Genomic DNA, 22,927 nt, shown 5'->3' on the forward strand with positions numbered 1-22,927 from the left:
ACAGAGGGCAGGGAAGTCTGCGCTATAGTGTAGTGGTATTATGTACAGAAGGCAGGGAAGTCTGCGCTATAGTGTAGTGGTATTATGTACAGAGGGCAGGAAAGTCTGCATTATAGTGTAGTGGTATTATGTACAGAGGAATGGAAAGTCTGCGCTATAGTGTAGTGGTATTATGTATAGAGGGCAGGGAAGTCTGCGCTATAGTGTAGTGGTATTATGTACAGAGGAATGGAAAGTCTGCGCTATAGTGTAGTGGTATTATGTATAGAGGGCAGGGAAGTCTGCGCTATAGTGTAGTGGTATTATGTACAGAGGGCAGGGAAGTCTGCATTATAGTGTAGTGGTATTATGTACAGAGGGCAGGGAAGGCTGCATTATAGTGTAGTGGTATTATGTACAGAAGGCAGGGAAGTCTGCGCTATAGTGTAGTGGTATTATGTGTAGAGGGCAGGGAAGTCTGCGCTATAGTGTAGTGGTATTATGTGTAGAGGGCAGGGAAGTCTGCATTATAGTGTAGTGGTATTATGTACAGAGGGCAGGGAAGTCTGCATTATAGTGTAGTGGTATTATGTACAGAGGGCAGGGAAGTCTGCATTATAGTGTAGTGGTATTTTGTACAGAAGGCAGGGAAGTCTGCGCTATAGTGTAGTGGTATTATGTACGGAGGGCAGGGAAGTCTGCGCTATAGTGTAGTGGTATTATGTGTAGAGGGCAGGGAAGTCTGCATTATAGTGTAGTGGTATTATGTACGGAGGGCAGGGAAGTCTGCGCTATAGTGTAGTGGTATTATGTACAGAGGGCAGGGAAGTCTGCGCTATAGTGTTGTGGTATTATGTGTAGAGGGCAGGGAAGTCTGCGCTATAGTGTAGTGGTATTATGTGTAGAGGGCAGGGAAGTCTGCGCTATAGTGTAGTGGTGTTATGTACAGAGGGCAGGGAAGTCTGCGCTATAGTGTAGTGGTATTATGTACAGAGGGCAGGGAAGTCTGCGCTATAGTGTAGTGGCATTATTTGTAGAGGGCAGGGAAGTCTGCGGTATAGTGTAGTGGCATTATGTACAGAGAGATGGGAAGTCTGCGCTATAGTGTAGTGGTATTATGTACAGAGGGCAGGGAAGTCTGCGCTATAGTGTAGTGGTATTATGTACAGAGGGCAGGGAAGTTTGCGCTATAGTGTAGTGGTATTATGTACAGAGGGCAGGGAAGTCTGCGCTATAGTGTAGTGGTATTATGTACAGTGGGCAGGGAAGTCTGCGCTATAGTTTAGTGGTATTGTGTACAGAGGGCAGGGAAGTCTGCACTATAGTGTAGTGGTATTATGTGTAGAGGGCAGGGAAGTCTGCGCTATAGTGTAGTGGTATTATGTACAGAGGGCAGGGAAGCCTGCACTTTAGTGTAGTGGTATTATGTGTAGAGGGCAGGGAAGTCTGCGCTATAGTGTAGTGGTATTATGTACAGTGGGCAGGGAAGTCTGCACTATAGTGTAGTGGTATTATGTACAGAGGGCAGGGAAGTCTGCACTATAGTGTAGTGGTATTATGTGTAGAGGGCAGGGAAGTCTGCGCTATAGTGTAGTGGTATTATGTACAGAGGGCAGGGAAGCCTGCACTATAGTGTAGTGGTATTATGTACAGAGGGCAGGGAAGTCTGTGCTATAGTGTAGTGGTATTATGTACAGAGGGCAGGGAAGTCTGCGGTATAGTGTAGTGGTATTATGTAAAGAGGGATGGGAAGTCTGCGCTATAGTGTAGTGGTATTATGTACAGAGGGCAGGGAAGTCTGCGCTATAGTGTAGTGGTATTATGTACAGAGGGATGGGAAGTCTGCGCTATAGTGTAGTGGTATTATGTACAGAGGGCAGGGAAGTCTGCGCTATAGTGTAGTGGTATTATGTACAGAGGGATGGGAAGTCTGCGCTATAGTGTAGTGGTATTATGTACAGAGGGATGGGAAGTCTGCGCTATAGTGTAGTGGTATTATGTACAGAGGGCAGGGAAGTCTGCGCTATAGTGTAGTGGTATTATGTACAGAGGGCAGGAAAGTCTGCATTATAGTGTAGTGGTGTTATGTACAGAGGGCAGGAAAGTCTGCATTATAGTGTAGTGGTGTTATGTACAGAGGGCAGGGAAGTCTGCGCTATAGTATAATGGTATTATGTGTAGAGGGCAGGGAAGTCTGCATTATAGTGTAGTGGTATTATGTACAGAGGGCAGGGAAGTCTGCGCTATAGTATAGTGGTATTATGTGTAGAGGGCAGGGAAGTCTGCGCTATAGTGTAGTGGTGTTATGTACAGAGTGCAGGGAAGTCTGCGCTATAGTGTAGTGGTATTATGTACAGAGTGCAGGGAAGTCTGCGCTATAGTGTAGTGGTATTATGTACAGAGGGCAGGAAAGTTTGCATTATAGTGTAGTGGTATTATGTACAGAGGAATGGGAAGTCTGCGCTATAGTGTAGTTGTATTATGTACAGAGGGCAGGGAAGTCTGCGCTATAGTGTAGTGGTATTATGTACAGAAGGCAGGGAAGTCTGCGCTATAGTGTAGTGGTATTATGTACAGAGGGCAGGGAAGTCTGCATTATAGTGTAGTGGTATTATGTACAGAGGGCAGGGAAGTCTGCATTATAGTGTAGTGGTATTATGTACAGAAGGCAGGGAAGTCTGCGCTATAGTGTAGTGGTATTATGTGTAGAGGGCAGGGAAGTCTGCGCTATAGTGTAGTGGTATCATGTGTAGAGGGCAGGGAAGTCTGCATTATATTGTAGTGGTATTATGTACAGAGGGCAGGGAAGTCTGCATTATAGTGTAGTGGTATTATGTACAGAGGGCAGGGAAGTCTGCATTATAGTGTAGTGGTATTTTGTACAGAAGGCAGGGAAGTCTGCGCTATAGTGTAGTGGTATTATGTACGGAGGGCAGGGAAGTCTGCGCTATAGTGTAGTGGTATTATGTGTAGAGGGCAGGGAAGTCTGCATTATAGTGTAGTGGTATTATGTACGGAGGGCAGGGAAGTCTGCGCTATAGTGTAGTGGTATTATGTACAGAGGGCAGGGAAGTCTGCGCTATAGTGTAGTGGTATTATGTGTAGAGGGCAGGGAAGTCTGCGCTATAGTGTAGTGGTATTATGTGTAGAGGGCAGGGAAGTCTGCGCTATAGTGTAGTGGTGTTATGTACAGAGGGCAGGGAAGTCTGCGCTATAGTGTAGTGGTATTATGTACAGAGGGCAGGGAAGTCTGCGCTATAGTGTAGTGGCATTATTTGTAGAGGGCAGGGAAGTCTGCGGTATAGTGTAGTGGCATTATGTACAGAGAGATGGGAAGTCTGCGCTATAGTGTAGTGGTATTATGTACAGAGGGCAGGGAAGTCTGCGCTATAGTGTAGTGGTATTATGTACAGAGGGCAGGGAAGTTTGCGCTATAGTGTAGTGGTATTATGTACAGAGGGCAGGGAAGTCTGCGCTATAGTGTAGTGGTATTATGTACAGTGGGCAGGGAAGTCTGCGCTATAGTTTAGTGGTATTATGTACAGAGGGCAGGGAAGTCTGCACTATAGTGTAGTGGTATTATGTGTAGAGGGCAGGGAAGTCTGCGCTATAGTGTAGTGGTATTATGTACAGAGGGCAGGGAAGCCTGCACTTTAGTGTAGTGGTATTATGTGTAGAGGGCAGGGAAGTCTGCGCTATAGTGTAGTGGTATTATGTACAGTGGGCAGGGAAGTCTGCACTATAGTGTAGTGGTATTATGTACAGAGGGCAGGGAAGTCTGCACTATAGTGTAGTGGTATTATGTGTAGAGGGCAGGGAAGTCTGCGCTATAGTGTAGTGGTATTATGTACAGAGGGCAGGGAAGCCTGCACTATAGTGTAGTGGTATTATGTACAGAGGGCAGGGAAGTCTGTGCTATAGTGTAGTGGTATTATGTACAGAGGGCAGGGAAGTCTGCGGTATAGTGTAGTGGTATTATGTAAAGAGGGATGGGAAGTCTGCGCTATAGTGTAGTGGTATTATGTACAGAGGGCAGGGAAGTCTGCGCTATAGTGTAGTGGTATTATGTACAGAGGGATGGGAAGTCTGCGCTATAGTGTAGTGGTATTATGTACAGAGGGCAGGGAAGTCTGCGCTATAGTGTAGTGGTATTATGTACAGAGGGATGGGAAGTCTGCGCTATAGTGTAGTGGTATTATGTACAGAGGGATGGGAAGTCTGCGCTATAGTGTAGTGGTATTATGTACAGAGGGCAGGGAAGTCTGCGCTATAGTGTAGTGGTATTATGTACAGAGGGCAGGAAAGTCTACATTATAGTGTAGTGGTGTTATGTACAGAGGGCAGAAAAGTCTGCATTATAGTGTAGTGGTGTTATGTACAGAGGGCAGGGAAGTCTGCACTATAGTATAATGGTATTATGTGTAGAGGGCAGGGAAGTCTGCATTATAGTGTAGTGGTATTATGTACAGAGGGCAGGGAAGTCTGCGCTATAGTATAGTGGTATTATGTGTAGAGGGCAGGGAAGTCTGCGCTATAGTGTAGTGGTGTTATGTACAGAGTGCAGGGAAGTCTGCGCTATAGTGTAGTGGTATTATGTACAGAGGGCAGGGAAGTCTGCATTGTAGTGTAGTGGTATTATGTACAGAGTGCAGGGAAGTCTGCGCTATAGTGTAGTGGTATTATGTACAGAGGGCAGGAAAGTTTGCATTATAGTGTAGTGGTATTATGTACAGAGGAATGGGAAGTCTGCGCTATAGTGTAGTGGTATTATGTACAGAGGGCAGGGAAGTCTGCGCTATAGTGTAGTGGTATTATGTACAGAAGGCAGGGAAGTCTGCGCTATAGTGTAGTGGTATTATGTACAGAGGGCAGGAAAGTCTGCATTATAGTGTAGTGGTATTATGTACAGAGGAATGGGAAGTCTGCGCTATAGTGTAGTGGTATTATGTATAGAGGGCAGGGAAGTCTGCGCTATAGTGTAGTGGTATTATGTACAGAGGGCAGGGAAGTCTGCATTATAGTGTAGTGGTATTATGTACAGAAGGCAGGGAAGTCTGCGCTATAGTGTAGTGGTATTATGTACGGAGGGCAGGGAAGTCTGCATTATAGTGTAGTGGTATTATGTACAGAAGGCAGGGAAGTCTGCGCTATAGTGTAGTGGTATTATGTACGGAGGGCAGGGAAGTCTGCGCTATAGTGTAGTGATATTATGTGTAGAGGGCAGGGAAGTCTGCATTATAGTGTAGTGGTATTATGTACGGAGGGCAGGGAAGTCTGCGCTATAGTGTAGTGGTATTATGTACAGAGGCCAGGGAAGTCTGCGCTATAGTGTAGTGGTATTTTGTGTAGAGGGCAGGGAAGTCTGCGCTATAGTGTAGTGGTATTATGTGTAGAGGGCAGGGAAGTCTGCGCTATAGTGTAGTGGTGTTATGTACAGAGGGCAGGGAAGTCTGCGCTATAGTGTAGTGGTATTATGTACAGAGGGCAGGGAAGTCTGCGCTATAGTGTAGTGGTATTATGAGTAGAGGGCAGAGAAGTCTGCGCTATAGTGTAGTGGTGTTATGTACAGAGGGCAGGGAAGTCTGCGCTATAGTGTAGTGGTATTATGTACAGAGGGCAGGGAAGTCTGCGCTATAGTGTAGTGGTATTATGTGTAGAGGGCAGAGAAGTCTGCGCTATAGTGTAGTGGTATTATGTGTAGAGGGCAGGGAAGTCTGCGCTATAGTGTAATGGTATTATGTACAGAGGGCAGGGAAGTCTGCATTATAGTGTAGTGGTATTATGTACAGAGTGCAGGGAAGTCTGCGCTATAGTGTAGTGGTATTATGTACAGAGGGCAGGGAAGTCTGCATTATAGTGTAGTGGTATTATGTACAGAGGGCAGGAAAGTCTGCGCTATAGTGTAGTGGTATTATGTACAGAGGGCAGGGAAGTCTGCATTATAGTGTAGTGGTATTATGTACAGAAGGCAGGGAAGTCTGCACAATAGTGTAGTGGTATTATGTACGGAGGGCAGGGAAGTCTGCGCTGTAGTGTAGTGGTATTATGTGTAGAGGGCAGGGAAGTCTGCATTATAGTGTAGTGGTATTATGTACGGAGGGCAGGGAAGTCTGCGCTATAGTGTAGTGGCATTATGTACAGAGGGCAGGGAAGTCTGCGCTATAGTGTACTGGTATTATGTACAGAGGGCAGGGAAGTCTGCGCTATAGTGTGGTATTATGTACAGAGGGATGGGAAGTCTGCGCTATAGTGTAGTGGTATTATGTACAGAGGGCAGGGAAGTCTGCGCTATAGTGTAATGGTATTATGTACAGAGGGCAGGGAAGTCTGCATTATAGTGTAGTGGTATTATGTACAGAGTGCAGGGAAGTCTGCGCTATAGTGTAGTGGTATTATGTACAGAGGGCAGGGAAGTCTGCATTATAGTGTAGTGGTATTATGTACAGAGGGCAGGAAAGTCTGCGCTATAGTGTAGTGGTATTATGTACAGAGGGCAGGGAAGTCTGCATTATAGTGTAGTGGTATTATGTACAGAAGGCAGGGAAGTCTGCGCAATAGTGTAGTGGTATTATGTACGGAGGGCAGGGAAGTCTGCGCTGTAGTGTAGTGGTATTATGTGTAGAGGGCAGGGAAGTCTGCATTATAGTGTAGTGGTATTATGTACGGAGGGCAGGGAAGTCTGCGCTATAGTGTAGTGGTATTATGTACAGAGGGCAGGGAAGTCTGCGCTATAGTGTAGTGGTATTATGTACAGAGGGCAGGGAAGTCTGCGCTATAGTGTGGTATTATGTACAGAGGGATGGGAAGTCTGCGCTATAGTGTAGTGGTATTATGTACAGAGGGCAGGGAAGTCTGCACTATAGTGTAGTGGTATTATGTACAGAGTGCAGGGAAGTCTGCGCTATAGTGTAGTGGTATTATGTACAGAGGAATGGGAAGTCTGCGCTATAGTGTAGTGGTATTATGTACAGAGGGCAGGGAAGTCTGCGCTATAGTGTAGTGGTATTATGTACAGAAGGCAGGGAAGTCTGCGCTATAGTGTAGTGGTATTATGTACAGAGTGCAGGAAAGTCTGCATTATAGTGTAGTGGTATTATGTACAGAGGAATGGGAAGTCTGCGCTATAGTGTAGTGGTATTATGTACAGAGGGCAGGGAAGTCTGCGCTATAGTGTAGTGGTATTATGTACAGAGGGCAGGGAAGTCTGCATTATAGTGTAGTGGTATTATGTACAGAGGGCAGGGAAGTCTGCATTATAGTGTAGTGGTATTATGTACAGAAGGCAGGGAAGTCTGCGCTTTAGTGTAGTGGTATTATGTACGGAGGGCAGGGAAGTCTGCGCTATAGTGTAGTGGTATTATGTGTAGAGGACAGGGAAGTTTGCATTATAGTGTAGTGGTATTATGTACAGAGGGCAGGGAAGTCTGCGCTATAGTGTAGTGGTATTATGTACGGAGGGCAGGGAAGTCTGCGCTATAGTGTAGTGGTATTATGTGTAGAGGGCAGGGAAGTCTGCATTATAGTGTAGTGGTATTATGTACGGAGGGCAGGGAAGTCTGCGCTATAGTGTAGTGGTATTATGTACAGAGGGCAGGGAAGTCTGCGCTATAGTGTAGTGGTATTATGTGTAGAGGGCAGGGAAGTCTGCGCTATAGTGTAGTGGTGTTATGTACAGAGGGCAGGGAAGTCTGCGCTATAGTGTAGTGGTATTATGTACAGAGGGCAGGGAAGTCTGCGCTATAGTGTAGTGGTATTATGTACAGAGGGCAGGGAAGTCTGCATTATAGTGTAGTGGTATTATGTACAGAGGGCAGGGAAGTCTGCGCTATAGTGTAGTGGTATTATGTACAGAGGGCAGGGAAGTCTGCATTATAGTGTAGTGGTATTATGTACAGAGGGCAGGGAAGTCTGCATTATAGTGTAGTGTTATTATGTACAGAAGGCAGGGAAGTCTGCGCTTTAGTGTAGTGGTATTATGTACGGAGGGCAGGGAAGTCTGCGCTATAGTGTAGTGGTATTATGTGTAGAGGGCAGGGAAGTCTGCATTATAGTGTAGTGGTATTATGTACGGAGGGCAGGGAAGTCTGCGCTATAGTGTAGTGGTATTATGTACAGAGGGCAGGGAAGTCTGCGCTATAGTGTAGTGGTATTATGTACAGAGGGCAGGGAAGTCTGCGCTATAGTGTGGTATTATGTACAGAGGGATGGGAAGTCTGCGCTATAGTGTAGTGGTATTATGTACAGAGGGCAGGGAAGTCTGCACTATAGTGTAGTGGTATTATGTACAGAGGGCAGAGAAGTCTGCGCTATAGTGTAGTGGTATTATGTACAGAGTGTAGGGAAGTCTGCGCTATAGTGTAGTGGTGTTATGTACAGAGGGCAGGGAAGTCTGCGCTATAGTGTAGTGGTATTATGTACAGAGGGCAGGGAAGTCTGCGCTATAGTGTAGTGGCATTATTTGTAGAGGGCAGGGAAGTCTGCGGTATAGTGTAGTGGCATTATGTACAGAGAGATGGGAAGTCTGCGCTATAGTGTAGTGGTATTATGTACAGAGGGCAGGGAAGTCTGCGCTATAGTGTAGTGGTATTATGTACAGAGGGCAGGGAAGTTTGCGCTATAGTGTAGTGGTATTATGTACAGAGGGCAGGGAAGTCTGCGCTATAGTGTAGTGGTATTATGTACAGTGGGCAGGGAAGTCTGCGCTATAGTTTAGTGGTATTATGTACAGAGGGCAGGGATGTCTGCACTATAGTGTAGTGGTATTATGTGTAGAGGGCAGGGAAGTCTGCGCTATAGTGTAGTGGTATTATGTACAGAGGGCAGGGAAGCCTGCACTTTAGTGTAGTGGTATTATGTGTAGAGGGCAGGGAAGTCTGCGCTATAGTGTAGTGGTATTATGTACAGTGGGCAGGGAAGTCTGCACTATAGTGTAGTGGTATTATGTACAGAGGGCAGGGAAGTCTGCACTATAGTGTAGTGGTATTATGTGTAGAGGGCAGGGAAGTCTGCGCTATAGTGTAGTGGTATTATGTACAGAGGGCAGGGAAGCCTGCACTATAGTGTAGTGGTATTATGTACAGAGGGCAGGGAAGTCTGTGCTATAGTGTAGTGGTATTATGTACAGAGGGCAGGGAAGTCTGCGGTATAGTGTAGTGGTATTATGTAAAGAGGGATGGGAAGTCTGCGCTATAGTGTAGTGGTATTATGTACAGAGGGCAGGGAAGTCTGCGCTATAGTGTAGTGGTATTATGTACAGAGGGATGGGAAGTCTGCGCTATAGTGTAGTGGTATTATGTACAGAGGGCAGGGAAGTCTGCGCTATAGTGTAGTGGTATTATGTACAGAGGGATGGGAAGTCTGCGCTATAGTGTAGTGGTATTATGTACAGAGGGATGGGAAGTCTGCGCTATAGTGTAGTGGTATTATGTACAGAGGGCAGGGAAGTCTGCGCTATAGTGTAGTGGTATTATGTACAGAGGGCAGGAAAGTCTACATTATAGTGTAGTGGTGTTATGTACAGAGGGCAGAAAAGTCTGCATTATAGTGTAGTGGTGTTATGTACAGAGGGCAGGGAAGTCTGCACTATAGTATAATGGTATTATGTGTAGAGGGCAGGGAAGTCTGCATTATAGTGTAGTGGTATTATGTACAGAGGGCAGGGAAGTCTGCGCTATAGTATAGTGGTATTATGTGTAGAGGGCAGGGAAGTCTGCGCTATAGTGTAGTGGTGTTATGTACAGAGTGCAGGGAAGTCTGCGCTATAGTGTAGTGGTATTATGTACAGAGGGCAGGGAAGTCTGCATTGTAGTGTAGTGGTATTATGTACAGAGTGCAGGGAAGTCTGCGCTATAGTGTAGTGGTATTATGTACAGAGGGCAGGAAAGTTTGCATTATAGTGTAGTGGTATTATGTACAGAGGAATGGGAAGTCTGCGCTATAGTGTAGTGGTATGTACAGAGGGCAGGGAAGTCTGCGCTATAGTGTAGTGGTATTATGTACAGAAGGCAGGGAAGTCTGCGCTATAGTGTAGTGGTATTATGTACAGAGGGCAGGAAAGTCTGCATTATAGTGTAGTGGTATTATGTACAGAGGAATGGGAAGTCTGCGCTATAGTGTAGTGGTATTATGTATAGAGGGCAGGGAAGTCTGCGCTATAGTGTAGTGGTATTATGTACAGAGGGCAGGGAAGTCTGCATTATAGTGTAGTGGTATTATGTACAGAAGGCAGGGAAGTCTGCGCTATAGTGTAGTGGTATTATGTACGGAGGGCAGGGAAGTCTGCATTATAGTGTAGTGGTATTATGTACAGAAGGCAGGGAAGTCTGCGCTATAGTGTAGTGGTATTATGTACGGAGGGCAGGGAAGTCTGCGCTATAGTGTAGTGATATTATGTGTAGAGGGCAGGGAAGTCTGCATTATAGTGTAGTGGTATTATGTACGGAGGGCAGGGAAGTCTGCGCTATAGTGTAGTGGTATTATGTACAGAGGCCAGGGAAGTCTGCGCTATAGTGTAGTGGTATTTTGTGTAGAGGGCAGGGAAGTCTGCGCTATAGTGTAGTGGTATTATGTGTAGAGGGCAGGGAAGTCTGCGCTATAGTGTAGTGGTGTTATGTACAGAGGGCAGGGAAGTCTGCGCTATAGTGTAGTGGTATTATGTACAGAGGGCAGGGAAGTCTGCGCTATAGTGTAGTGGTATTATGAGTAGAGGGCAGAGAAGTCTGCGCTATAGTGTAGTGGTGTTATGTACAGAGGGCAGGGAAGTCTGCGCTATAGTGTAGTGGTATTATGTACAGAGGGCAGGGAAGTCTGCGCTATAGTGTAGTGGTATTATGTGTAGAGGGCAGAGAAGTCTGCGCTATAGTGTAGTGGTATTATGTGTAGAGGGCAGGGAAGTCTGCGCTATAGTGTAATGGTATTATGTACAGAGGGCAGGGAAGTCTGCATTATAGTGTAGTGGTATTATGTACAGAGTGCAGGGAAGTCTGCGCTATAGTGTAGTGGTATTATGTACAGAGGGCAGGGAAGTCTGCATTATAGTGTAGTGGTATTATGTACAGAGGGCAGGAAAGTCTGCGCTATAGTGTAGTGGTATTATGTACAGAGGGCAGGGAAGTCTGCATTATAGTGTAGTGGTATTATGTACAGAAGGCAGGGAAGTCTGCGCAATAGTGTAGTGGTATTATGTACGGAGGGCAGGGAAGTCTGCGCTGTAGTGTAGTGGTATTATGTGTAGAGGGCAGGGAAGTCTGCATTATAGTGTAGTGGTATTATGTACGGAGGGCAGGGAAGTCTGCGCTATAGTGTAGTGGTATTATGTACAGAGGGCAGGGAAGTCTGCGCTATAGTGTAGTGGTATTATGTACAGAGGGCAGGGAAGTCTGCGCTATAGTGTGGTATTATGTACAGAGGGATGGGAAGTCTGCGCTATAGTGTAGTGGTATTATGTACAGAGGGCAGGGAAGTCTGCGCTATAGTGTAATGGTATTATGTACAGAGGGCAGGGAAGTCTGCATTATAGTGTAGTGGTATTATGTACAGAGTGCAGGGAAGTCTGCGCTATAGTGTAGTGGTATTATGTACAGAGGGCAGGGAAGTCTGCATTATAGTGTAGTGGTATTATGTACAGAGGGCAGGAAAGTCTGCGCTATAGTGTAGTGGTATTATGTACAGAGGGCAGGGAAGTCTGCATTATAGTGTAGTGGTATTATGTACAGAAGGCAGGGAAGTCTGCGCAATAGTGTAGTGGTATTATGTACGGAGGGCAGGGAAGTCTGCGCTGTAGTGTAGTGGTATTATGTGTAGAGGGCATGGAAGTCTGCATTATAGTGTAGTGGTATTATGTACGGAGGGCAGGGAAGTCTGCGCTATAGTGTAGTGGTATTATGTACAGAGGGCAGGGAAGTCTGCGCTATAGTGTAGTGGTATTATGTACAGAGTGCAGGGAAGTCTGCGCTATAGTGTAGTGGTATTATGTACAGAGGAATGGGAAGTCTGCGCTATAGTGTAGTGGTATTATGTACAGAGGGCAGGGAAGTCTGCGCTATAGTGTAGTGGTATTATGTACAGAAGGCAGGGAAGTCTGCGCTATAGTGTAGTGGTATTATGTACAGAGGGCAGGAAAGTCTGCATTATAGTGTAGTGGTATTATGTACAGAGGAATGGGAAGTCTGCGCTATAGTGTAGTGGTATTATGTACAGAGGGCAGGGAAGTCTGCGCTATAGTGTAGTGGTATTATGTACAGAGGGCAGGGAAGTCTGCATTATAGTGTAGTGGTATTATGTACAGAGGGCAGGGAAGTCTGCATTATAGTGTAGTGGTATTATGTACAGAAGGCAGGGAAGTCTGCGCTTTAGTGTAGTGGTATTATGTACGGAGGGCAGGGAAGTCTGCGCTATAGTGTAGTGGTATTATGTGTAGAGGACAGGGAAGTTTGCATTATAGTGTAGTGGTATTATGTACAGAGGGCAGGGAAGTCTGCATTATAGTGTAGTGGTATTATGTACAGAAGGCAGGGAAGTCTGCGCTATAGTGTAGTGGTATTATGTACGGAGGGCAGGGAAGTCTGCGCTATAGTGTAGTGGTATTATGTGTAGAGGGCAGGGAAGTCTGCATTATAGTGTAGTGGTATTATGTACGGAGGGCAGGGAAGTCTGCGCTATAGTGTAGTGGTATTATGTACAGAGGGCAGGGAAGTCTGCGCTATAGTGTAGTGGTATTATGTGTAGAGGGCAGGGAAGTCTGCGCTATAGTGTAGTGGTGTTATGTACAGAGGGCAGGGAAGTCTGCGCTATAGTGTAGTGGTATTATGTACAGAGGGCAGGGAAGTCTGCGCTATAGTGTAGTGGTATTATGTACAGAGGGCAGGGAAGTCTGCATTATAGTGTAGTGGTATTATGTACAGAGGGCAGGGAAGTCTGCGCTATAGTGTAGTGGTATTATGTACAGAGGGCAGGGAAGTCTGCATTATAGTGTAGTGGTATTATGTACAGAGGGCAGGGAAGTCTGCATTATAGTGTAGTGTTATTATGTACAGAAGGCAGGGAAGTCTGCGCTTTAGTGTAGTGGTATTATGTACGGAGGGCAGGGAAGTCTGCGCTATAGTGTAGTGGTATTATGTGTAGAGGGCAGGGAAGTCTGCATTATAGTGTAGTGGTATTATGTACGGAGGGCAGGGAAGTCTGCGCTATAGTGTAGTGGTATTATGTACAGAGGGCAGGGAAGTCTGCGCTATAGTGTAGTGGTATTATGTACAGAGGGCAGGGAAGTCTGCGCTATAGTGTGGTATTATGTACAGAGGGATGGGAAGTCTGCGCTATAGTGTAGTGGTATTATGTACAGAGGGCAGGGAAGTCTGCACTATAGTGTAGTGGTATTATGTACAGAGGGCAGAGAAGTCTGCGCTATAGTGTAGTGGTATTATGTACAGAGTGTAGGGAAGTCTGCGCTATAGTGTAGTGGTGTTATGTACAGAGGGCAGGGAAGTCTGCGCTATAGTGTAGTGGTATTATGTACAGAGGGCAGGGAAGTCTGCGCTATAGTGTAGTGGCATTATTTGTAGAGGGCAGGGAAGTCTGCGGTATAGTGTAGTGGCATTATGTACAGAGAGATGGGAAGTCTGCGCTATAGTGTAGTGGTATTATGTACAGAGGGCAGGGAAGTCTGCGCTATAGTGTAGTGGTATTATGTACAGAGGGCAGGGAAGTTTGCGCTATAGTGTAGTGGTATTATGTACAGAGGGCAGGGAAGTCTGCGCTATAGTGTAGTGGTATTATGTACAGTGGGCAGGGAAGTCTGCGCTATAGTTTAGTGGTATTATGTACAGAGGGCAGGGAAGTCTGCACTATAGTGTAGTGGTATTATGTGTAGAGGGCAGGGAAGTCTGCGCTATAGTGTAGTGGTATTATGTACAGAGGGCAGGGAAGCCTGCACTTTAGTGTAGTGGTATTATGTGTAGAGGGCAGGGAAGTCTGCGCTATAGTGTAGTGGTATTATGTACAGTGGGCAGGGAAGTCTGCACTATAGTGTAGTGGTATTATGTACAGAGGGCAGGGAAGTCTGCACTATAGTGTAGTGGTATTATGTGTAGAGGGCAGGGAAGTCTGCGCTATAGTGTAGTGGTATTATGTACAGAGGGCAGGGAAGCCTGCACTATAGTGTAGTGGTATTATGTACAGAGGGCAGGGAAGTCTGTGCTATAGTGTAGTGGTATTATGTACAGAGGGCAGGGAAGTCTGCGGTATAGTGTAGTGGTATTATGTAAAGAGGGATGGGAAGTCTGCGCTATAGTGTAGTGGTATTATGTACAGAGGGCAGGGAAGTCTGCGCTATAGTGTAGTGGTATTATGTACAGAGGGATGGGAAGTCTGCGCTATAGTGTAGTGGTATTATGTACAGAGGGCAGGGAAGTCTGCGCTATAGTGTAGTGGTATTATGTACAGAGGGATGGGAAGTCTGCGCTATAGTGTAGTGGTATTATGTACAGAGGGATGGGAAGTCTGCGCTATAGTGTAGTGGTATTATGTACAGAGGGCAGGGAAGTCTGCGCTATAGTGTAGTGGTATTATGTACAGAGGGCAGGAAAGTCTACATTATAGTGTAGTGGTGTTATGTACAGAGGGCAGAAAAGTCTGCATTATAGTGTAGTGGTGTTATGTACAGAGGGCAGGGAAGTCTGCACTATAGTATAATGGTATTATGTGTAGAGGGCAGGGAAGTCTGCATTATAGTGTAGTGGTATTATGTACAGAGGGCAGGGAAGTCTGCGCTATAGTATAGTGGTATTATGTGTAGAGGGCAGGGAAGTCTGCGCTATAGTGTAGTGGTGTTATGTACAGAGTGCAGGGAAGTCTGCGCTATAGTGTAGTGGTATTATGTACAGAGGGCAGGGAAGTCTGCATTGTAGTGTAGTGGTATTATGTACAGAGTGCAGGGAAGTCTGCGCTATAGTGTAGTGGTATTATGTACAGAGGGCAGGAAAGTTTGCATTATAGTGTAGTGGTATTATGTACAGAGGAATGGGAAGTCTGCGCTATAGTGTAGTGGTATTATGTACAGAGGGCAGGGAAGTCTGCGCTATAGTGTAGTGGTATTATGTACAGAAGGCAGGGAAGTCTGCGCTATAGTGTAGTGGTATTATGTACAGAGGGCAGGAAAGTCTGCATTATAGTGTAGTGGTATTATGTACAGAGGAATGGGAAGTCTGCGCTATAGTGTAGTGGTATTATGTATAGAGGGCAGGGAAGTCTGCGCTATAGTGTAGTGGTATTATGTACAGAGGGCAGGGAAGTCTGCATTATAGTGTAGTGGTATTATGTACAGAAGGCAGGGAAGTCTGCGCTATAGTGTAGTGGTATTATGTACGGAGGGCAGGGAAGTCTGCATTATAGTGTAGTGGTATTATGTACAGAAGGCAGGGAAGTCTGCGCTATAGTGTAGTGGTATTATGTACGGAGGGCAGGGAAGTCTGCGCTATAGTGTGGTGATATTATGTGTAGAGGGCAGGGAAGTCTGCATTATAGTGTAGTGGTATTATGTACGGAGGGCAGGGAAGTCTGCGCTATAGTGTAGTGGTATTATGTACAGAGGCCAGGGAAGTCTGCGCTATAGTGTAGTGGTATTTTGTGTAGAGGGCAGGGAAGTCTGCGCTATAGTGTAGTGGTATTATGTGTAGAGGGCAGGGAAGTCTGCGCTATAGTGTAGTGGTGTTATGTACAGAGGGCAGGGAAGTCTGCGCTATAGTGTAGTGGTATTATGTACAGAGGGCAGGGAAGTCTGCGCTATAGTGTAGTGGTATTATGAGTAGAGGGCAGAGAAGTCTGCGCTATAGTGTAGTGGTGTTATGTACAGAGGGCAGGGAAGTCTGCGCTATAGTGTAGTGGTATTATGTACAGAGGGCAGGGAAGTCTGCGCTATAGTGTAGTGGTATTATGTGTAGAGGGCAGAGAAGTCTGCGCTATAGTGTAGTGGTATTATGTGTAGAGGGCAGGGAAGTCTGCGCTATAGTGTAATGGTATTATGTACAGAGGGCAGGGAAGTCTGCATTATAGTGTAGTGGTATTATGTACAGAGTGCAGGGAAGTCTGCGCTATAGTGTAGTGGTATTATGTACAGAGGGCAGGGAAGTCTGCATTATAGTGTAGTGGTATTATGTACAGAGGGCAGGAAAGTCTGCGCTATAGTGTAGTGGTATTATGTACAGAGGGCAGGGAAGTCTGCATTATAGTGTAGTGGTATTATGTACAGAAGGCAGGGAAGTCTGCGCAATAGTGTAGTGGTATTATGTACGGAGGGCAGGGAAGTCTGCGCTGTAGTGTAGTGGTATTATGTGTAGAGGGCAGGGAAGTCTGCATTATAGTGTAGTGGTATTATGTACGGAGGGCAGGGAAGTCTGCGCTATAGTGTAGTGGTATTATGTACAGAGGGCAGGGAAGTCTGCGCTATAGTGTAGTGGTATTATGTACAGAGGGCAGGGAAGTCTGCGCTATAGTGTGGTATTATGTACAGAGGGATGGGAAGTCTGCGCTATAGTGTAGTGGTATTATGTACAGAGGGCAGGGAAGTCTGCGCTATAGTGTAATGGTATTATGTACAGAGGGCAGGGAAGTCTGCATTATAGTGTAGTGGTATTATGTACAGAGTGCAGGGAAGTCTGCGCTATAGTGTAGTGGTATTATGTACAGAGGGCAGGGAAGTCTGCATTATAGTGTAGTGGTATTATGTACAGAGGGCAGGAAAGTCTGCGCTATAGTGTAGTGGTATTATGTACAGAGGGCAGGGAAGTCTGCGCAATAGTGTAGTGGTATTATGTACGGAGGGCAGGGAAGTCTGCGCTGTAGTGTAGTGGTATTATGTGTAGAGGGCAGGGAAGTCTGCATTATAGTGTAGTGGTATTATGTACGGAGGGCAGGGAAGTCTGCGCTATAGTGTAGTGGTATTATGTACAGAGGGCAGGGAAGTCTGCGCTATAGTGTAGTGGTATTATGTACAGAGGGCAGGGAAGTCTGCGCTATAGTGTGGTATTATGTACAGAGGGATGGGAAGTCTGCGCTATAGTGTAGTGGTATTATGTACAGAGGGCAGGGAAGTCTGCACTATAGTGTAGTGGTATTATGTACAGAGTGCAGGGAAGTCTGCGCTATAGTGTAGTGGTATTATGTACAGAGGAATGGGAAGTCTGCGCTATAGTGTAGTGGTATTATGTACAGAGGGCAGGGAAGTCTGCGCTATAGTGTAGTGGTATTATGTACAGAGGGCAGGAAAGTCTGCATTATAGTGTAGTGGTATTATGTACAGAGGAATGGGAAGTCTGCGCTATAGTGTAGTGGTATTATGTACAGAGGGCAGGGAAGTCTGCGCTATAGTGTAGTGGTATTATGTACAGTGGGCAGGGAAGTCTGCATTATAGTGTAGTGGTATTATGTACAGAGGGCAGGGAAGTCTGCATTATAGTGTAGTGGTATTATGTACAGAAGGCAGGGAAGTCTGCGCATTAGTGTAGTGGTATTATGTACGGAGGGCAGGGAAGTCTGCGCTATAGTGTAGTGGTATTATGTGTAGAGGACAGGGAAGTTTGCATTATAGTGTAGTGGTATTATGTACAGAGGGCAGGGAAGTCTGCATTATAGTGTAGTGGTATTATGTACAGAAGGCAGGGAAGTCTGCGCTATAGTGTAGTGGTATTATGTACGGAGGGCAGGGAAGTCTGCGCTATAGTGTAGTGGTATTATGTGTAGAGGGCAGGGAAGTCTGCATTATAGTGTAGTGGTATTATGTACGGAGGGCAGGGAAGTCTGCGCTATAGTGTAGTGGTATTATGTACAGAGGGCAGGGAAGTCTGCGCTATAGTGTAGTGGTATTATGTGTAGAGGGCAGGGAAGTCTGCGCTATAGTGTAGTGGTGTTATGTACAGAGGGCAGGGAAGTGTGCGCTATAGTGTAGTGGTATTATGTACAGAGGGCAGGGAAGTCTGCGCTATAGTGTAGTGGTATTATGTACAGAGGGCAGGGAAGTCTGCATTATAGTGTAGTGGTATTATGTACAGAGGGCAGGGAAGTCTGCGCTATAGTGTAGTGGTATTATGTACAGAGGGCAGGGAAGTCTGCATTATAGTGTAGTGGTATTATGTACAGAGGGCAGGGAAGTCTGCATTATAGTGTAGTGTTATTATGTACAGAAGGCAGGGAAGTCTGCGCTTTAGTGTAGTGGTATTATGTACGGAGGGCAGGGAAGTCTGCGCTATAGTGTAGTGGTATTATGTGTAGAGGGCAGGGAAGTCTGCATTATAGTGTAGTGGTATTATGTACGGAGGGCAGGGAAGTCTGCGCTATAGTGTAGTGGTATTATGTACAGAGGGCAGGGAAGTCTGCGCTATAGTGTAGTGGTATTATGTACAGAGGGCAGGGAAGTCTGCGCTATAGTGTAGTGGTATTATGTACAGAGGGCAGGGAAGTCTGCGCTATAGTGTGGTATTATGTACAGAGGGATGGGAAGTCTGCGCTATAGTGTAGTGGTATTATGTACAGAGGGCAGGGAAGTCTGCACTATAGTGTAGTGGTATTATGTACAGAGGGCAGAGAAGTCTGCGCTATAGTGTAGTGGTATTATGTACAGAGTGTAGGGAAGTCTGCGCTATAGTGTAGTGGTGTTATGTACAGAGGGCAGGGAAGTCTGCGCTATAGTGTAGTGGTATTATGTACAGAGGGCAGGGAAGTCTGCGCTATAGTGTAGTGGCATTATTTGTAGAGGGCAGGGAAGTCTGCGGTATAGTGTAGTGGCATTATGTACAGAGAGATGGGAAGTCTGCGCTATAGTGTAGTGGTATTATGTACAGAGGGCAGGGAAGTCTGCGCTATAGTGTAGTGGTATTATGTACAGAGGGCAGGGAAGTTTGCGCTATAGTGTAGTGGTATTATGTACAGAGGGCAGGGAAGTCTGCGCTATAGTGTAGTGGTATTATGTACAGTGGGCAGGGAAGTCTGCGCTATAGTTTAGTGGTATTATGTACAGAGGGCAGGGAAGTCTGCACTATAGTGTAGTGGTATTATGTGTAGAGGGCAGGGAAGTCTGCGCTATAGTGTAGTGGTATTATGTACAGAGGGCAGGGAAGCCTGCACTTTAGTGTAGTGGTATTATGTGTAGAGGGCAGGGAAGTCTGCGCTATAGTGTAGTGGTATTATGTACAGTGGGCAGGGAAGTCTGCACTATAGTGTAGTGGTATTATGTACAGAGGGCAGGGAAGTCTGCACTATAGTGTAGTGGTATTATGTGTAGAGGGCAGGGAAGTCTGCGCTATAGTGTAGTGGTATTATGTACAGAGGGCAGGGAAGCCTGCACTATAGTGTAGTGGTATTATGTACAGAGGGCAGGGAAGTCTGTGCTATAGTGTAGTGGTATTATGTACAGAGGGCAGGGAAGTCTGCGGTATAGTGTAGTGGTATTATGTAAAGAGGGATGGGAAGTCTGCGCTATAGTGTAGTGGTATTATGTACAGAGGGCAGGGAAGTCTGCGCTATAGTGTAGTGGTATTATGTACAGAGGGATGGGAAGTCTGCGCTATAGTGTAGTGGTATTATGTACAGAGGGCAGGGAAGTCTGCGCTATAGTGTAGTGGTATTATGTACAGAGGGATGGGAAGTCTGCGCTATAGTGTAGTGGTATTATGTACAGAGGGATGGGAAGTCTGCGCTATAGTGTAGTGGTATTATGTACAGAGGGCAGGAAAGTCTGCATTATAGTGTAGTGGTGTTATGTACAGAGGGCAGGAAAGTCTGCATTATAGTGTAGTGGTGTTATGTACAGAGGGCAGGGAAGTCTGCGCTATAGTATAATGGTATTATGTGTAGAGGGCAGGGAAGTCTGCATTATAGTGTAGTGGTATTATGTACAGAGGGCAGGGAAGTCTGCGCTATAGTATAGTGGTATTATGTGTAGAGGGCAGGGAAGTCTGCGCTATAGTGTAGTGGTGTTATGTACAGAGTGCAGGGAAGTCTGCGCTATAGTGTAGTGGTATTATGTACAGAGGGCAGGGAAGTCTGCATTGTAGTGTAGTGGTATTATGTACAGAGTGCAGGGAAGTCTGCGCTATAGTGTAGTGGTATTATGTACAGAGGGCAGGAAAGTTTGCATTATAGTGTAGTGGTATTATGTACAGAGGAATGGGAAGTCTGCGCTATAGTGTAGTGGTATTATGTACAGAGGGCAGGGAAGTCTGCGCTATAGTGTAGTGGTATTATGTACAGAAGGCAGGGAAGTCTGCGCTATAGTGTAGTGGTATTATGTACAGAGGGCAGGAAAGTCTGCATTATAGTGTAGTGGTATTATGTACAGAGGAATGGGAAGTCTGCGCTATAGTGTAGTGGTATTATGTATAGAGGGCAGGGAAGTCTGCGCTATAGTGTAGTGGTATTATGTACAGAGGGCAGGGAAGTCTGCATTATAGTGTAGTGGTATTATGTACAGAAGGCAGGGAAGTCTGCGCTATAGTGTAGTGGTATTATGTACGGAGGGCAGGGAAGTCTGCATTATAGTGTAGTGGTATTATGTACAGAAGGCAGGGAAGTCTGCGCTATAGTGTAGTGGTATTATGTACGGAGGGCAGGGAAGTCTGCGCTATAGTGTAGTGGTATTATGTGTAGAGGGCAGGGAAGTCTGCATTATAGTGTAGTGGTATTATGTACGGAGGGCAGGGAAGTCTGCGCTATAGTGTAGTGGTATTATGTACAGAGGCCAGGGAAGTCTGCGCTATAGTGTAGTGGTATTATGTGTAGAAGGCACGGAAGTCTGCGCTCTAGTGTAGTGGTATTATGTGTAGAGGGCAGGGAAGTCTGCGCTATAGTGTAGTGGTGTTATGTACAGAGGGCAGGGAAGTCTGCGCTATAGTGTAGTGGTATTATGTACAGAGGGCAGGGAAGTCTGCGCTATAGTGTAGTGGTATTATGAGTAGAGGGCAGAGAAGTCTGCGCTATAGTGTAGTGGTGTTATGTACAGAGGGCAGGGAAGTCTGCGCTATAGTGTAGTGGTATTATGTACAGAGGGCAGGGAAGTCTGCGCTATAGTGTAGTGGTATTATGTGTAGAGGGCAGAGAAGTCTGCGCTATAGTGTAGTGGTATTATATGTAGAGGGCAGGGAAGTCTGCGCTATAGTGTAATGGTATTATGTACAGAGGGCAGGGAAGTCTGCATTATAGTGTAGTGGTATTATGTACAGAGTGCAGGGAAGTCTGCGCTATAGTGTAGTGGTATTATGTACAGAGGGCAGGGAAGTCTGCATTATAGTGTAGTGGTATTATGTACAGAGGGCAGGAAAGTCTGCGCTATAGTGTAGTGGTATTATGTACAGAGGGCAGGGAAGTCTGCATTTAGTGTAGTGGTATTATGTACAGAAGGCAGGGAAGTCTGCGCAATAGTGTAGTGGTATTATGTACGGAGGGCAGGGAAGTCTGCGCTGTAGTGTAGTGGTATTATGTGTAGAGGGCAGGGAAGTCTGCATTATAGTGTAGTGGTATTATGTACGGAGGGCAGGGAAGTCTGCGCTATAGTGTAGTGGTATTATGTACAGAGGGCAGGGAAGTCTGCGCTATAGTGTAGTGGTATTATGTACAGAGGGCAGGGAAGTCTGCGCTATAGTGTGGTATTATGTACAGAGGGATGGGAAGTCTGCGCTATAGTGTAGTGGTATTATGTACAGAGGGCAGGGAAGTCTGCGCTATAGTGTAATGGTATTATGTACAGAGGGCAGGGAAGTCTGCATTATAGTGTAGTGGTATTATGTACAGAGTGCAGGGAAGTCTGCGCTATAGTGTAGTGGTATTATGTACAGAGGGCAGGGAAGTCTGCATTATAGTGTAGTGGTATTATGTACAGAGGGCAGGAAAGTCTGCGCTATAGTGTAGTGGTATTATGTACAGAGGGCAGGGAAGTCTGCATTATAGTGTAGTGGTATTATGTACAGAAGGCAGGGAAGTCTGCGCAATAGTGTAGTGGTATTATGTACGGAGGGCAGGGAAGTCTGCGCTGTAGTGTAGTGGTATTATGTGTAGAGGGCAGGGAAGTCTGCATTATAGTGTAGTGGTATTATGTACGGAGGGCAGGGAAGTCTGCGCTATAGTGTAGTGGTATTATGTACAGAGGGCAGGGAAGTCTGCGCTATAGTGTAGTGGTATTATGTACAGAGGGCAGGGAAGTCTGCGCTATAGTGTGGTATTATGTACAGAGGGATGGGAAGTCTGCGCTATAGTGTAGTGGTATTATGTACAGAGGGCAGGGAAGTCTGCACTATAGTGTAGTGGTATTATGTACAGAGTGCAGGGAAGTCTGCGCAATAGTGTAGTGGTATTATGTACAGAGGAATGGGAAGTCTGCGCTATAGTGTAGTGGTATTATGTACAGAGGGCAGGGAAGTCTGCGCTATAGTGTAGTGGTATTATGTACAGAAGGCAGGGAAGTCTGCGCTATAGTGTAGTGGTATTATGTGTAGAGGGCAGGGAAGTCTGCATTATAGTGTAGTGGTATTATGTACAGAGGAATGGGAAGTCTGCGCTATAGTGCAGTGGTATTATGTACAGAGGGCAGGGAAGTCTGCATTATAGTGTAGTGGTATTATGTACAGAGGGCAGGGAAGTCTGCATTATAGTGTAGTGGTATTATGTACAGAAGGCAGGGAAGTCTGCGCTTTAGTGTAGTGGTATTATGGGGGTAATTTCAAGTTGATCGCAGCAGGATTTTTGTTAGCAATTGGGCAAAACCATGTGCACTGCAGGGGAGGCAAATATAACATGTGCAGAGAGAGTTAAATTTGGGTGTGGTGAGTTCAATCTGCAATCTAAATTGCAGTGTAAAAATAAAGCAGCCAGTATTTACCCTGCACAGAAATAAAATAACCCACCCAAATCTAACTCTTTCTGCACATGTTATATCTGCCTCCCCTGCAGTGCACATGGTTTTGCCCAA

The 22,927-nt window shown here is 45.9% G+C and overlaps 1 protein-coding gene across 1 annotated transcript in view; it reads left to right on the top strand.

The window, feature by feature from the left end:
* Window positions 1–22,927, top strand: part of LOC134966751 (uncharacterized) — a 254,429-nt gene that overhangs the window by 42,802 nt on the left and 188,700 nt on the right. The window lies entirely within an intron of this gene.

This window comes from Pseudophryne corroboree, chromosome 10, assembly GCF_028390025.1.
Source record: "Pseudophryne corroboree isolate aPseCor3 chromosome 10, aPseCor3.hap2, whole genome shotgun sequence".
Classification (NCBI taxonomy): Eukaryota; Metazoa; Chordata; class Amphibia; order Anura; family Myobatrachidae; genus Pseudophryne; species Pseudophryne corroboree.